Below are 13,071 nucleotides of genomic sequence, written 5' to 3' on the forward strand. Positions count from 1 at the left end.
AAAGAGAAGAATCCTCCCACACAAAGTAAAACAGAGACACGCACCATCATCAATAAAGCTAAGGAGTCCATCTACACCTGAAAAATAACAACATGCTCACTGCATCTTCATCTCCCCTCTCCATCATTAGCTCGGTTTCCCAGCTCTTTCCAAATCAATACGGACATGTTAATGGGGTTTTGTTTCTACATTTAGCTTGGGGTTAGCCACCTGTTTTACACACAGAAGAACTCATTTCTAGCCAATTACATGCCAGGCAATAATCAGTATGTTTCTGGTCGTTTTGGCAGAAATTCTGCCTGATGCAGGCTGTGACATGTTAAACAATGTTGGGAAGACAGAGGGAGTCGATCAAGTTTTTGGTCTCTAATGTGAATAACCTGAACATTGGAGGAGTTTGACTTAGCATGCAAAAACACTCACAGTAGGTCGAAGTAAAAAAAAAGAAAAAAAACCCACTTCACCACATCAGGATGCGATGAAGTGGTTTAAAACAGACTTTTCCTTATACTTCCTAACATTCTCTGTTTTAAGTCATCCAAGTACACAAATATCGGAAACAAGCCCAAAAGAAAAAGAAAAGAAAGACATTAGGAACAGAAGCACTGCAAGGATGTTAGAGAATATTTGAAATTGAAAGAAAAAGAAACAGATAACGAGGCATATCTCCAGCCCCCGCCCGCCTTGTGACCTTGAATTGGACAAGCAAAAGAAAATGGATGGATGGCGATAAAGAAAAAATGAAATGAAAGGAGCAAAACCAATAAAAGAAGCCAAAAGCACAGTACTAGATTAAGAAAGAGAAAAATAAAAACAAATTAACAACACAAGGTAAGGACAGGACAGGAAAAGGAGAAAAGCAAAGGAAAGAGAAAAAAGTGTAAACCCATCCTAAATATCAATGGCTTCTACACTCTGCTACACTTCTCTAAACTGAAGCAGCTCTCCTGCTGCTGTGTCCTCTCCTGTTGATGAGAAAAGGCTGCACACTGACATTAACTGGCTGTCAGGTGTTGTGCTAGCGCGCCGCCGGCTGCTCGATTGCCGGTGTCAGACTCTTTAAGCATGACTGAATAGTACACCTGTAGCTACATCAGCACAGTCAGGTGCTCCGGCGGCGGCAAGCGCTCTGCTAGCACGCTGCCATGCCGGCTAATGTGATGTCTTTCCTTGTTAGCTGTCACCACTGTGGGAATGCTGCTCACATGACAGCGAGTGCTTGCTAGCATCGCTGTTAGCCTCCTGCAGATGTCAGTTTAGATTTGTAAAAGACTAGCTGAGTAGGTGTGTGTGAGAGGAAGGGTGTCTGTGTACTGGAAGCTGTGGATGAGGTAAGAGATCCCCTTTAAGCGTTTTTAAACCTTTATGAGTGCGTCAGGATTTGTTATACTGCTGTAAAGGCAGGATAGGTGGCAGGGGGAAAGAAATAGGCCCAAAACTACTGAAAATAGGGTCCAGAGGTGCATCTGTTAGACACAGAGACATTTGTTAATCACCCTGATTACGTTTTTTAAAAAAAGGATTTATTTTAAAAATGTAGTGTGACAGACCTGTGATCAGCACCAAACCATCCCAGGCCTTTCAGATTGCATATTAGCCCCCTTGAAAAACTATTCATAAGTAACACTCAGACTCATTGGCACAATTTTGAATGTGAAGGTCACTACTATACATGCAAATGTGCCTCTAGTCTGTACTGTCTGGAGTAACTGAACCTAAGTGGGCGACGGTGCTACGCTGTTGGTAAGTAATGAAATGTCAGCCATATTTCTGGATTTCGTCCGTCACGCTTTAGTGTTGATTTCCTTTTTGTTTTCAGAATTTAATAATAATGGATTGCATTTATATAGCGCTTTACAATTCCACTATTCATTCACTCTCACATTCACACACTGGTGGAGGCAAGCTACAGTTGTAGCCACAGCTCGGCTCGAACCGGCAACCTTCCGATTACAAGACGAACTGCCAACTCTTGAGCCACGATCGCCCAAACATTTACAGTAGTCATTTGATGTATTAACAGTATTCATGTGCAGTTTACCATTATGCAAATCTTGAGAGCTTGAAAACAGACAATCTATTCTTTAGGTTTGCAAAGATGTTTCACTTCTCATCCAAGTGGCTTCTGACTGAAAGACCTTTATGCAAACTTATTAAGCTTATTCAGCTTCCAGACTCCTAGTACACCAAAACTAATATATCTGATAAGAAGAACCACCGTCTGGCCAATTAGGATGTCAGTGTGGTGAATAAACTGGATTGCTTCTGTTTTATATATTAGCCTAGCAATCCTAGCTTTGGTTGATGGTTCACTAACCATCCAAAACTTCACTGCTATTTCATTTATCCATCTTTGTTTAAAGCTTAAAAAACAAAATCATATGCTGTATGCTGAATGCATATCCCTCATCCTAATAAATTATCTTTCCATTTACATTATTACTTTTTGTAACATCGGAGTTTCTACCACTTCTTATTCTTAGCTGTGCTGGTATTGGAAAATTTGGGCTTGAAAATTCCTAATTAATTCATCCTTAACTGGATCCCTTAATATTTCTTTAAGTTTCCAAAATTAAGGCTGTTTGGTTTAGTTTAGACAAGGATTACGGTGTGAAGAAGACAGACCATTAAACAAAGTCTCCTTCCTGATAGCTTTTACCGCAGTATGGTAGCTGAGCTGTTTATACACCGTTTGCGTGCACCCATGTGCAAGTTTGTGTTATGCGAGGTGTTCTCTCTGCTCTTTATTCCCTAAAGCTGTTGCTCCTCTGTTAGTGAGATTAGACAAACTGGTCAAGGTGAGCCGGGTCACATCTGCGTGTGTGAGCGCTGCAACCTGAAAAATGAGTCTAGACAGTGGAATTATGTTTAGACATAAAAAGTGGGTTTAATATTCATGTCTGGGGTAAGTTTTCAAGTGTACTGAAGATGCAAGTGTGTACTGCATGTACGTGGTACCTCCAAACGTCTTTATATATACACATAAATACAAAGAAAAAATACAAATATACATTTTGGTCAGAAAAAGACCACTTGTCTGTCTATGTCTGTGTGTGAGTGCTTGTGCATGTGTTGCGAGTTTAATGCCCTCTTTGACAAGTCCTTGAGCAGGCAACAAGGACAAGACAGCGGCCATCTCCTCTGTCTGCCCGTCGGACTGTAAATCAGCCATAAAACAGCTAATTAACTCTGCTGTGCTGTAAACAAGCAGTGCCACACCACACACCACCGAGATGACAAAAGAGGGCGAAGAGCAAAGAAAGCCTATGCGAGTATGTGTTTAAGTTACAGTTAGAAATATTATCCAATTTTCCTGCAAGGGCTTTAGCTGGGTACCTGAAATCCCAAACTAAATCAGAGAAAGACACAAAGCTGATATTTTTCAGGTAATACTGGCGTTTCTTCACATTTTTTACTCCATATCAAATATGTTTGTGTTTAGTTAGCCATGAGGGGCGGGACAAAATCCACACATTTATTCATCCAGCCATCTCAGTTGGACAGACAGACGCATAAACAGCCAAGAGAAAAAATGAGAGTGCTGCGACAATGAAGCCAATCACATGCTGAATTATGTTTCACAGAACACCGCTCAACCATAGTAGCACCTGCAAGCTCAAACTGCCAGTCCTGTTAGGCTGGAAATATCTGTGTAATGTGATGTTTGTTGATTTCAGATCTACTCCTGTCTAATGATGGGTTTCCTAGCACCACAAGTGTCCCTCTTCTACTGTGGCAGCAGTTAAAGCTTTGTGAGGGCACAGCTATAGAAAGGTTAGTAAACCCATCCATGTATGTGGGTGTTTGCATGATTGTAGGTCTTTGTTGGGGGGGTGGGGGGTGTAATACAACACCAAGCACTCAGTAACCATCAGCCCCTAATTGGTGGTACTACAAAAACAAAACCAGCATGCGTTTGTCAGTGTACACGCAAAGCTAATGAAAATCCGCAAACTCCAAGAGAGACCAGTGACATACAAAGGCAGACAACCTGACACTTTAACAAGGAAAGAGGGGAAGGTGGGACTACAAACATAATAGGAACTGACTACCAGGAATATAAGCGCATGAGAAATGAGACAGGTGGGAAAAAATGGGGTGGACAGGAAGAAAAACAAATATAGGAAGTCACAGGAAGGTGACTTACATGAATGAAAACTGTAATAACACCTGCAAATCTTCGGACGCAAACAACCGCCGCTCAAAATGACCAATGCGGCTATCCAGTCTTTGGCAGATTATCGGCTCACTCAGTGTGATAAACCGGCCAGTCCAGTTAGACGTTTTTTAGTGATTGTTTCCTGTCCGTTATTTCCCCCGCTTCCCCAGCCCGCCTCAGATTTTATCTCATGTGCACCAACCCCCTTAGACAGACACCACTTATTTCCTGTCAGCTTGGACCACCACTCACCTACTGGCTATTGGCATTCATTTCCGGTACTGCTCCTCGCTCGCCCCCTGCCCATCCACCACCAGCCTCCTCTCGGACCAAGGTCTCTCCTACTGCCTCCTCCTCTGCCCGACTAGCTTGGATTCCAAGGATCTCATTATTACTTTGTGTACACGCTACCTGACACATTCTCCCTGATTACTCTGCCCCGTCTAACTGCCCTCACCTGTTTCGCAGATTTGCCCAACCCCTTGCTGCCGATATTACCCCTGACCAGTCTCTTAGCCAAGTTAGGAAGACTCTTAAGGATGGCTTGTTTCACCTGCATGGAGAGCTCCTTTAACCGCATCTTGTCTGCTCACACTGTGAGATTATTATATTAACTTATACCACGTTGTACCCCTAATTAAAGATTGTAAAATCATTATGTAGTTTTAGGTTGCATTTAACTCCTGACAACTATTAGATTTATTAGACTGATTTGTATTACATTAGACTGCTGATTTATTGTGAATGAATTAAATTGTTTTATGATGCATTATACTGCTGATTTATAAGAAATACTGTTTTCGGAGAATCATGGCCTTATTTGTCTGATTAGAAAAGAACAGAACATACTGCACAGGAGGCGAAGGTCAAAACTTAGGCTCACTGAGAGAGAAAGAATGTGGATGTTTAGGTTTTATGACTTTGGAGGGGGGCTGACGCTATAAGAATGTGAGAAACTGTCAGACACTTCGAGATCTGGCGGACACCCTCCTGTACACATCTCCCGTCTGGGCGTTTATGGTCGAAGTGTTGTATGGAATAATGAGAATTGTATGGAATAAAGAGATTGTTGATTGAGCATTTTTATACACCGAGTGTTGTTCTTCCTTCAGTCCAAAGATCAAAGAATTGGGATATATTCAACAACACCAAAAACTTCCAAATACAAGAACCACACCTCAAATCAACCCTGAAGGAATTGACCACACCTGCCCATGAAGAAGCCTTTGAGTCAGTTGTCCAATTACTTTTGGTCCCTTTAAAAAGGGCGTCGCACATAAGGAGCTGAAACTCCTAAACCTGTCATCCAGTTTGACTGTGGATTGTGAAATGCTGTTCAGTAATATAAAGTTTTGATTCCTGCATTGAATGTGCAAATCTGTTATAAAATGAAGCCTTACTGATAAAGCAGAGGAGAATAGCATAGCAAGCCTCACATTTCCCCTGTAGAGGGAATGCAACATCAGCGTCCATGTCCCCACAGTCTATCTGTAACCTAACTAGATGGTTTCATCAATTCCACCGAAGGCTGCAAGTTTAGTTGTGATTAATGTGTTAATCAGAGATACAAGAGAAACCACCTCTTCTGGACAAGGCTTAATAACTCTTACAGACTGCTCCCAGTGCAAAGAATTTCACTCTGTTGCAAGGTATGCTTCAAAAGTAGTGTTATAACTAATGATAAGTGTCCCAGAATAAGTAGCACTTTAAATTGTAGGAAAAAAAACAACTTGTAGTTCTTATAATGGCTGCTGCTAAAAACTGATTTTTTTAAAGAAATTAGTGTAAAATGTTCAAATCAAATATTCCCGCAGGCCTTGTTGAAACTGATGTTACAGAATCACCCAATGTCCCATAAAGAGTGTAATATAGTTCTGCTTGAAAGAGTGTCTACTGTGTGCCTCAAAGGGAAATGCAAATGTGCGAAGGAGCAGATGAAAAGGGTGACTGTGACAGTACATTTTATGGTTCAGTTAAGTTTTAATGTAAAATCTGGTCAAGCAATATGTGATTTCGTAAAATAAAGTCTTCTCTTCTGTGTCAGTAGAGCAGGACAAGCCTATTCATCCGTTAGATGTGACAAATTACAATTTCAGGTTTGGAATCTTTTTGAGGAAAATTACAATAGGAACAAAAGTTGGTTATCAGTCCCTTGGCTACAGGAATAGCAGTCATCTGAAACTGATTTCGCCCCCTTTGATTATAAGCAAAGATTAAGAGAGTGATATGCTTTCATGGTGTTTAAAAATCACTGCTCTGGCTTTGATCTGGGTCTTGGCCTATTTGTGTCATTATGCATGTGAACATAATTATCTGTTTCGAAGAAGCGGGATAAAGTTCAGTTTTAGGTAAATTAAAAGTCCTTTTTTAGTAAGACAGTCCTTTTAAAGGTTTCCTTGCAAAGAATACATACCATCATCGTGCCTGAGTGGGTTTCCCCCGAAGAGTTCAAAGATATGAGTATTAATAAAAACTTCAACGATGAAAAGCAGTGTGAATATTTTTGTCTGTATAGTTTTATGATAAAGAGTTGTAGTAACAATGGCACTGGTAAAGTGATGGATAAATTATTCTTAATGTTTCTGGGTAAGATAAGATAAAAAGGAAACACATCTCTGAGAACCATATCCAATCCTGAAAATGCATATATAGTAAGATTGACTTAAGATTGTGGATAATACCGCGGAAGCACTAGCTGGTAGTCGGGCCGTACGCGTGTCTTAGTGCAGTTGAACATCCACAAAGTCCGCTTGTCGTCGAAAAACAAACAGGCAAACATTTATTTCCACAGTTTTGAAATACAGTGATCCGTTTGAATGTTCCTGTACACTGCAAACACGGTAAGAAACTGTTTTTCTCCACAGCTAGTTAAAGCCCCCGTTGCTCCACACTGCCCGTCGCGAACGCTCCCCCCGTGCACAGTTACCGTGTGTTAAAGGAACAGTACGTAAAAATTAAATAAGGCAAGAAAAAAAATACAATTTAACTGTAAATCTTATGCTAAACAAATTATAAAGTAAAAACTGAAACTCCCCATTATCTTACACTTATCCTTATCCAAAATGATTCAAATTATTAAGTCTACTCCAAACACCTGGAAACCTTCTGGAGGGATGGAACAGTATTTCCCCAAAAGAATTTTTGTCCTTTGCTATATTCAAAACTAAGTAATTAAATTAAATTAAATTTTACATGTATAGCAATATTCAGAGCTTCACAACAAAATGCCAGAACATAAAAACAAAAGTTAACCACACGCTAGGCTAAAAAGTTGAGTTTTAAGATGTTTTTTTGAAAACCTGCATAGAGTCCACAGTCCACAGATCTGAGAGGGAGAGACTTCCAGAGCCTGCAAAAGCTCTTTCTCCTTCAGTTTTCAGCCTTTTATGCTGCACAACCAGCAAGCCCCGATTAGGGATGGGGAATTGATAAGAATTTAGCTATTCTAATTCCATTATCGCTATCACTTCTCGATTCGATACCTTATCAATTCTCATTGGGTTCTCATTGGCTCTGCTTTTAGAGTCACCACTATCATTAAGCAGCAGATCAAAGACATTACAGATTAATTGCAGATTTGTTGTGTGGTCAAATTTTTGTGAATGTTGGAGGTATTTCCACTCTTTGCTGTGAGCAATGTTGGGGTCATTACTCAAAAAAGTCATTTTTACACATATGAAACAGAGCACTTTACTCAAAAGTAATTCAGTACATTATTTAATTAGTCTCAGGAGAAGGTAATTCATTGTTTATAATAAAAGCCTATAAAAGGGATTCTGAGGTTTTTCCTGCTGATATGCTACATTCTATAATTGATCAATGTGGCGATTATAAGCAGGAGCTAAAAAGGAGTTCACAATGTCAAAATATATAATACAGCAGCATGTGTGCAATTACAAACCAGAGTCAGCTCTGGCCTCCTCTCACTGTCGCTGAGGAAGTTTTTTTTCCCTCTCCTACATCTGCAGTCTTATCTCATTTAATTTTCATTTGGTGTCCTTATTAAAGCTTGTAAAATAGAGCTGGAATATGAGTCAAATGACAGCTTTGAACCTGAACAAATCCTTCACTCAAAGACCAAGTACTTGTTTTTCAACTCGTAACAATGGGTGCAAGTTGGAAACACAGAGATTTGTCTTCAGCTTTGATCTCAGACACCATCTTAACACTCCATCTACCTTTAATGCATTCAAGCCATGTTTTTCAGGCATCTGTCTTACAGAAGCATGATAGGAAGATAAGCCTTAATTTGTATCAATATATCTGTCTAGACCAGCAAGTAGTTTTCAGGCATCAAGTCTGTTTGCTCCTGACTTCTGCACATACCTCAGTTGTGTCTGGGTTAGGCTCTGGACACTAATATGTCATAGCAGCAGTGTTGTGATGCTGCGAGTTGCTCAGCTTTGGAGATTTCATCTGTGGAAATGTTTGCCTTCTGTTCATGGAAGTACATGCCACTCAACGTGTGGTGTGTAAAGCTCCCAGGAATATATTTGAAAAACTCAAAAGCAATGCCTGTCTCTAGAGACATGACCAATATACTCAAAGTTTTACATAGAAACTATGTCTCCTGTTTACATTTGCCACTGAAAGAAGTGCTAACATGACAGCATTACTGCTGAAGGGGGTGCCGCAAATGTTCGCATCCTGTAAGATTGTCAACATCATCAAGGGTTTTTTGTCTTTTCCGTAAAATAAATAATATTACTCTGGGAAACTGCTCACAACACAGTTTGCTTTAGTAACAAATTTAGTAATAATATAAATATAATATAACTTCAATATATTAACTTTTTGTTTAGGACACTATAGGTACATTCAAAATAAGGTGCACAGCTGTAGACTGGATGTTGCTTTGCGTAAATCTACGTCTAGTTACGGCTGTTCGATATAACGATATACACTCAACAAAAATATAAACGCAACACCTTTGTTACTGCTCCCATTCCCCATGGGATGGACGTAGAGACCTAAAATTCATTCCAGATACACAATATAACCATCCCTCCCAAACAGTGGTCACAAATCAGTCCAAATGTGTGGTAGTGGGCACATCTGCCATATTGAGATAATCCATCCCACCTCACAGGTGTGCCACATCAGGATGCTGATCTGACATCATGAGTAGTGCACAGGTGTACCTCAGACTGCCCACAACAAAAGGCCACCCTGGAATGTGCAGTTTTGTCTCACAGCAAAATGCCACAGATGCCACAAGCAATGAGGGAGCGTGCAATTGGCATGCTGACAGCAGGAATGTCAACCAGATCTGTCGCCCGTGCATTGAATGTTCATTTCTCAACCATAAGCCGTCTCCACAGGCATTTCAGAGAATATGGCAGCACATCCAACCGGCCTCACAACCGCAGACCTCGTGTAACCACACCAGCCCAGGACCTCCACATCCAGCAGGTTCACCTCCAAGATCGTCTGAGACCAGCCACCCAGACAGCTGCTGGAACAATTGGTTTGCACAACCAAACAATTTCTGCACAAACTGTCAGAAACCGTCTCAGGGACGCTCAACTGCATGCCCGTCGTCCTCATCGGGGTCTTGACCTGACTCCAGCTCGTCGCCATAACAGACTTGTGTGGGCAAATGCTCACATTCGATGGCGTCTGGCACGTTGGAGAGGTGTGCGCTTCACGGATGAATCATGGTTCACATTGTTCAGGGCAGATGGCAGCTGAGAATGTCCCAGTTCTTGCATGGCCAGCATACTCACCGGACATGTCACCCATTGAGCATGTTCGGGATGTGCTTGACCGGCGTATACGACAGCGTGTACCAGTTCCCACGAATATCCAACAACCTCGCACAGCCATTGAAGTGGAGTGGACCAACATTCCACAGGCCACAATTGACAATCTGATAGACTCCATGCGACGATGTGTTGCACTGCATGAGGCAAATGGTGGTCACACCAGATACTGACCGGTTCTGGGTACCCAGACCCCCAATAGCGCAAAAAACTGCACATTCCAGGGTGGCCTTTTGTTGTGGGCAGTCTGAGGTACACCTGTGCACTACTCATGATGTCAGATCAGCATCCTGATGTGGCACACCTGTGAGGTGGGATGGATTATCTCAATATGGCAGATGTGCCCACTACCACACATTTGGACTGATTTGTGACCACTGTTTGGGAGGGATGGTTATATTGTGTATCTGGAATGAATTTTACGTCTCTACGTCCATCCCATGGGGAATGGGAGCAGTAACAAAGGTATTGCGTTTATATTTTTGTTGAGTGTATATCGGATGACGATATAAAAACATCTATCGTTTCATTTTACACTATCGGTTGTAGCGCAAAATAAACTGTTTACGGCAATATTTTTTCATCATTTTGATGGTCACTGTAGTGGCTATATTAATTTCTTAAAGTTCTCTCTTTCTCTTATATTTAATATAACCACACTAAGGACGGATAGGCGACTGTTTTTATGCGTTGTCGTTAGCAACAACAACAGTAAAACCATCACGTGTCCACTTGTTTATTTTCCACATAAGCCTTTCATAATAAAGCTCAAGATCCTGTTGAGACTTTTCAAAATAAACTGAATTATGTGAAAGAGTATGCAGAGTGTTTATGGATGAGAAGCAAAAAAGAGCCGCCAGGCACTAAAAAATAAACCTTAGACTCAAACGTTAGAACAGGCTTTTCCCCGCAGCACGCCGTGTAATAAATACAAAGAAAACGGCGGCCGTTACAACTTATGTCTAAAAATGTATCATTTCATGCATCGGTTAAAACACTGGACTCCACAACGCGCAGCTGGAAACACTTCATGCAAGTCGAGCTGCCCGAGATTCACAGAATTTACAGAAAATGTTAAATTTTGTGATTTATATCGTTATCGGGACGATAGATGTCTTATATCGGGATATGAGATTTTGGTCATATCGCACAGCCCTACATCTAGTGTAGAGTGTATTTAGATCAAAATAACCAAGATCCATAAAAAAGTACTACAGGCCAAATAGGGGGAAAAAAATGAACTTGGGGTGAATTGTTCCTTTAATTGTGCTAACTGGCTGAGGACTGAAGCTGCTGCCTTTTTGCTGTTGATATGGAGCTTACAGTTCAAGGCCTGTGTGAAAAAGGTGGACTCTCATTAATGGGAATGGGATCCCTAGATACATGAACTTGGGGCATCAACTCATTCTGCACAAAAAGTGCAATCCAGAAATGCTGTTTCATTTTTAATACATAGGCTTTCAAGTATGCCAAGACACATGGATGCTTTCAGAAAAGGACACAAAGAGACAAGAAATACAAGGAGATACAAATAATATCTTACTCTCTCAGCAAAGCTTTGTTGGAACACCATAATAGACACATGGACAAACACCACACGCAGACGCACACACACACACAGATATTCATAAAGCCATGATTGATAGTGATAAGTATTCAATTAGTCCTTCATTATGTGGCTTTGGAGTTCAGCACTGTGACTGAAGACAGATAGGATTTTCAGCTTTGCTTCTCAGCATAAAGTATGATATTAGCTATTGAAAGAAGAATGAATCTGTACAAACGTCGTGTCCACAGAGATGCCGCTGGACTGATTGTTTGATACAATGCGGTTGCTTAACAAAGGACACACACATGGGTGCACTCGAGGATTTACATCATAAAAACACTTGGCAAAAAAAAAAAAAGCCAAATTTGTCTGTGGGGTGTCTGCAAAGAAACAGGTGTGCGTAAAGAAAGACTGACTTACACTGGGAATCTCACACCCACAAACACACACTCGCCCCACACACTTCCATGCCCCTTGAATTTGTATGCTAGCGGGGCCGCAATCAAGAGGCGATAACAAATCTCATTTCCGCCATGTTTGCCAAGTTTCCAGACAGCATTTGTCTCCTGGCTGAATGTGGTGAGTGGGATCTGAGTAGAGTAAACAAGGGCACAGATATCCTCGTCTGATAGAATCCGCCACTCTACACCGACTTCCAACACACCATCTCGAGGACTGGACAAAACACTTCTTTTTCAGAGCTGGCTGCAAGACAAGGCTTTGGATTGTAGTTGAACGGATACCAACAAAAATATGTCTGCAGTCTTGTAAGGGGCTTACAATATTTGCAACTGATGACACAAACCCATGCTAGCATTCGAGAGGCAACGGGCAAAACACTCCTGTAGAGTCCTTCAGGAATGGGTCCTCTAACCCGCATGTTTTTTTTGTGTATGTTTTTTCATCTTTTGACTTTGTCTTTAGGAGCAAATGTTTGACATTAAGCCTTTGTTTCCCTTTGTTTTACAAAAATTCAACAATAAATCACTAAATACATTCCCAAAAGTACAAAACATGACAATCGGAAGTCTGTATGTGATATGCCTCTGCTCACTTACTGACCGGTCATTTAAGGTTCTCAGCATAACAATTAAGTGATTGTCTTTTTTGGGGTGGGTGGGGGGTGAGGGTTGTGCTGAAAGACTTAAAAGCACAATTTATAAGGTTAGAATGACAGCAGACTTTGTTGAGGATTAAAAAAAAAAAACAGACAGCTAAAATGTAAAGCTGCATCTCAAACCTCACTCTGGTCCCAATAGCGAAAACCATGCTCAAAACAGCTTTACAGTAATTGGAGGCGGTATGTTACAGCTAGAGCCACACAATCTGATTGCAGCAGAATATCTTTGACACACATCCTGGCATAGTGGTAGAATTAACCCCCATTGATTTCGGGAGCTAATTAGAGAGGGCCTGAGAGACAAAGAGAGACAGAAACGGCTTATAGATCGCATGGCTTGTAGCTGTTACTGTGAACAAGGCGGACACACTCTTGTATTATGACCAGTAAGTCCCATTCACGGCTAACTGTCTGTCAATTTCTGCTAAGGCTTTGACTGGAAGGAGAAAGAGAAAAGAAAAGGCCACACACAGAGACACAA

At 41.1% G+C, this 13,071-nt stretch overlaps 1 protein-coding gene across 1 annotated transcript in view; it reads right to left on the reverse strand.

Moving 5' to 3' along the window:
- The window catches only part of atrnl1a (attractin-like 1a), a 318,106-nt gene that overhangs the window by 54,494 nt on the left and 250,541 nt on the right, over nt 1-13,071 (reverse strand). The window lies entirely within an intron of this gene.

The sequence above is a fragment of the Rhamphochromis longiceps genome, linkage group LG13 (assembly GCF_057381845.1).
Source record: "Rhamphochromis longiceps isolate RC_006_pf linkage group LG13, R_longiceps_female_GT1.1, whole genome shotgun sequence".
NCBI lineage: Eukaryota > Metazoa > Chordata > Actinopteri > Cichliformes > Cichlidae > Rhamphochromis > Rhamphochromis longiceps.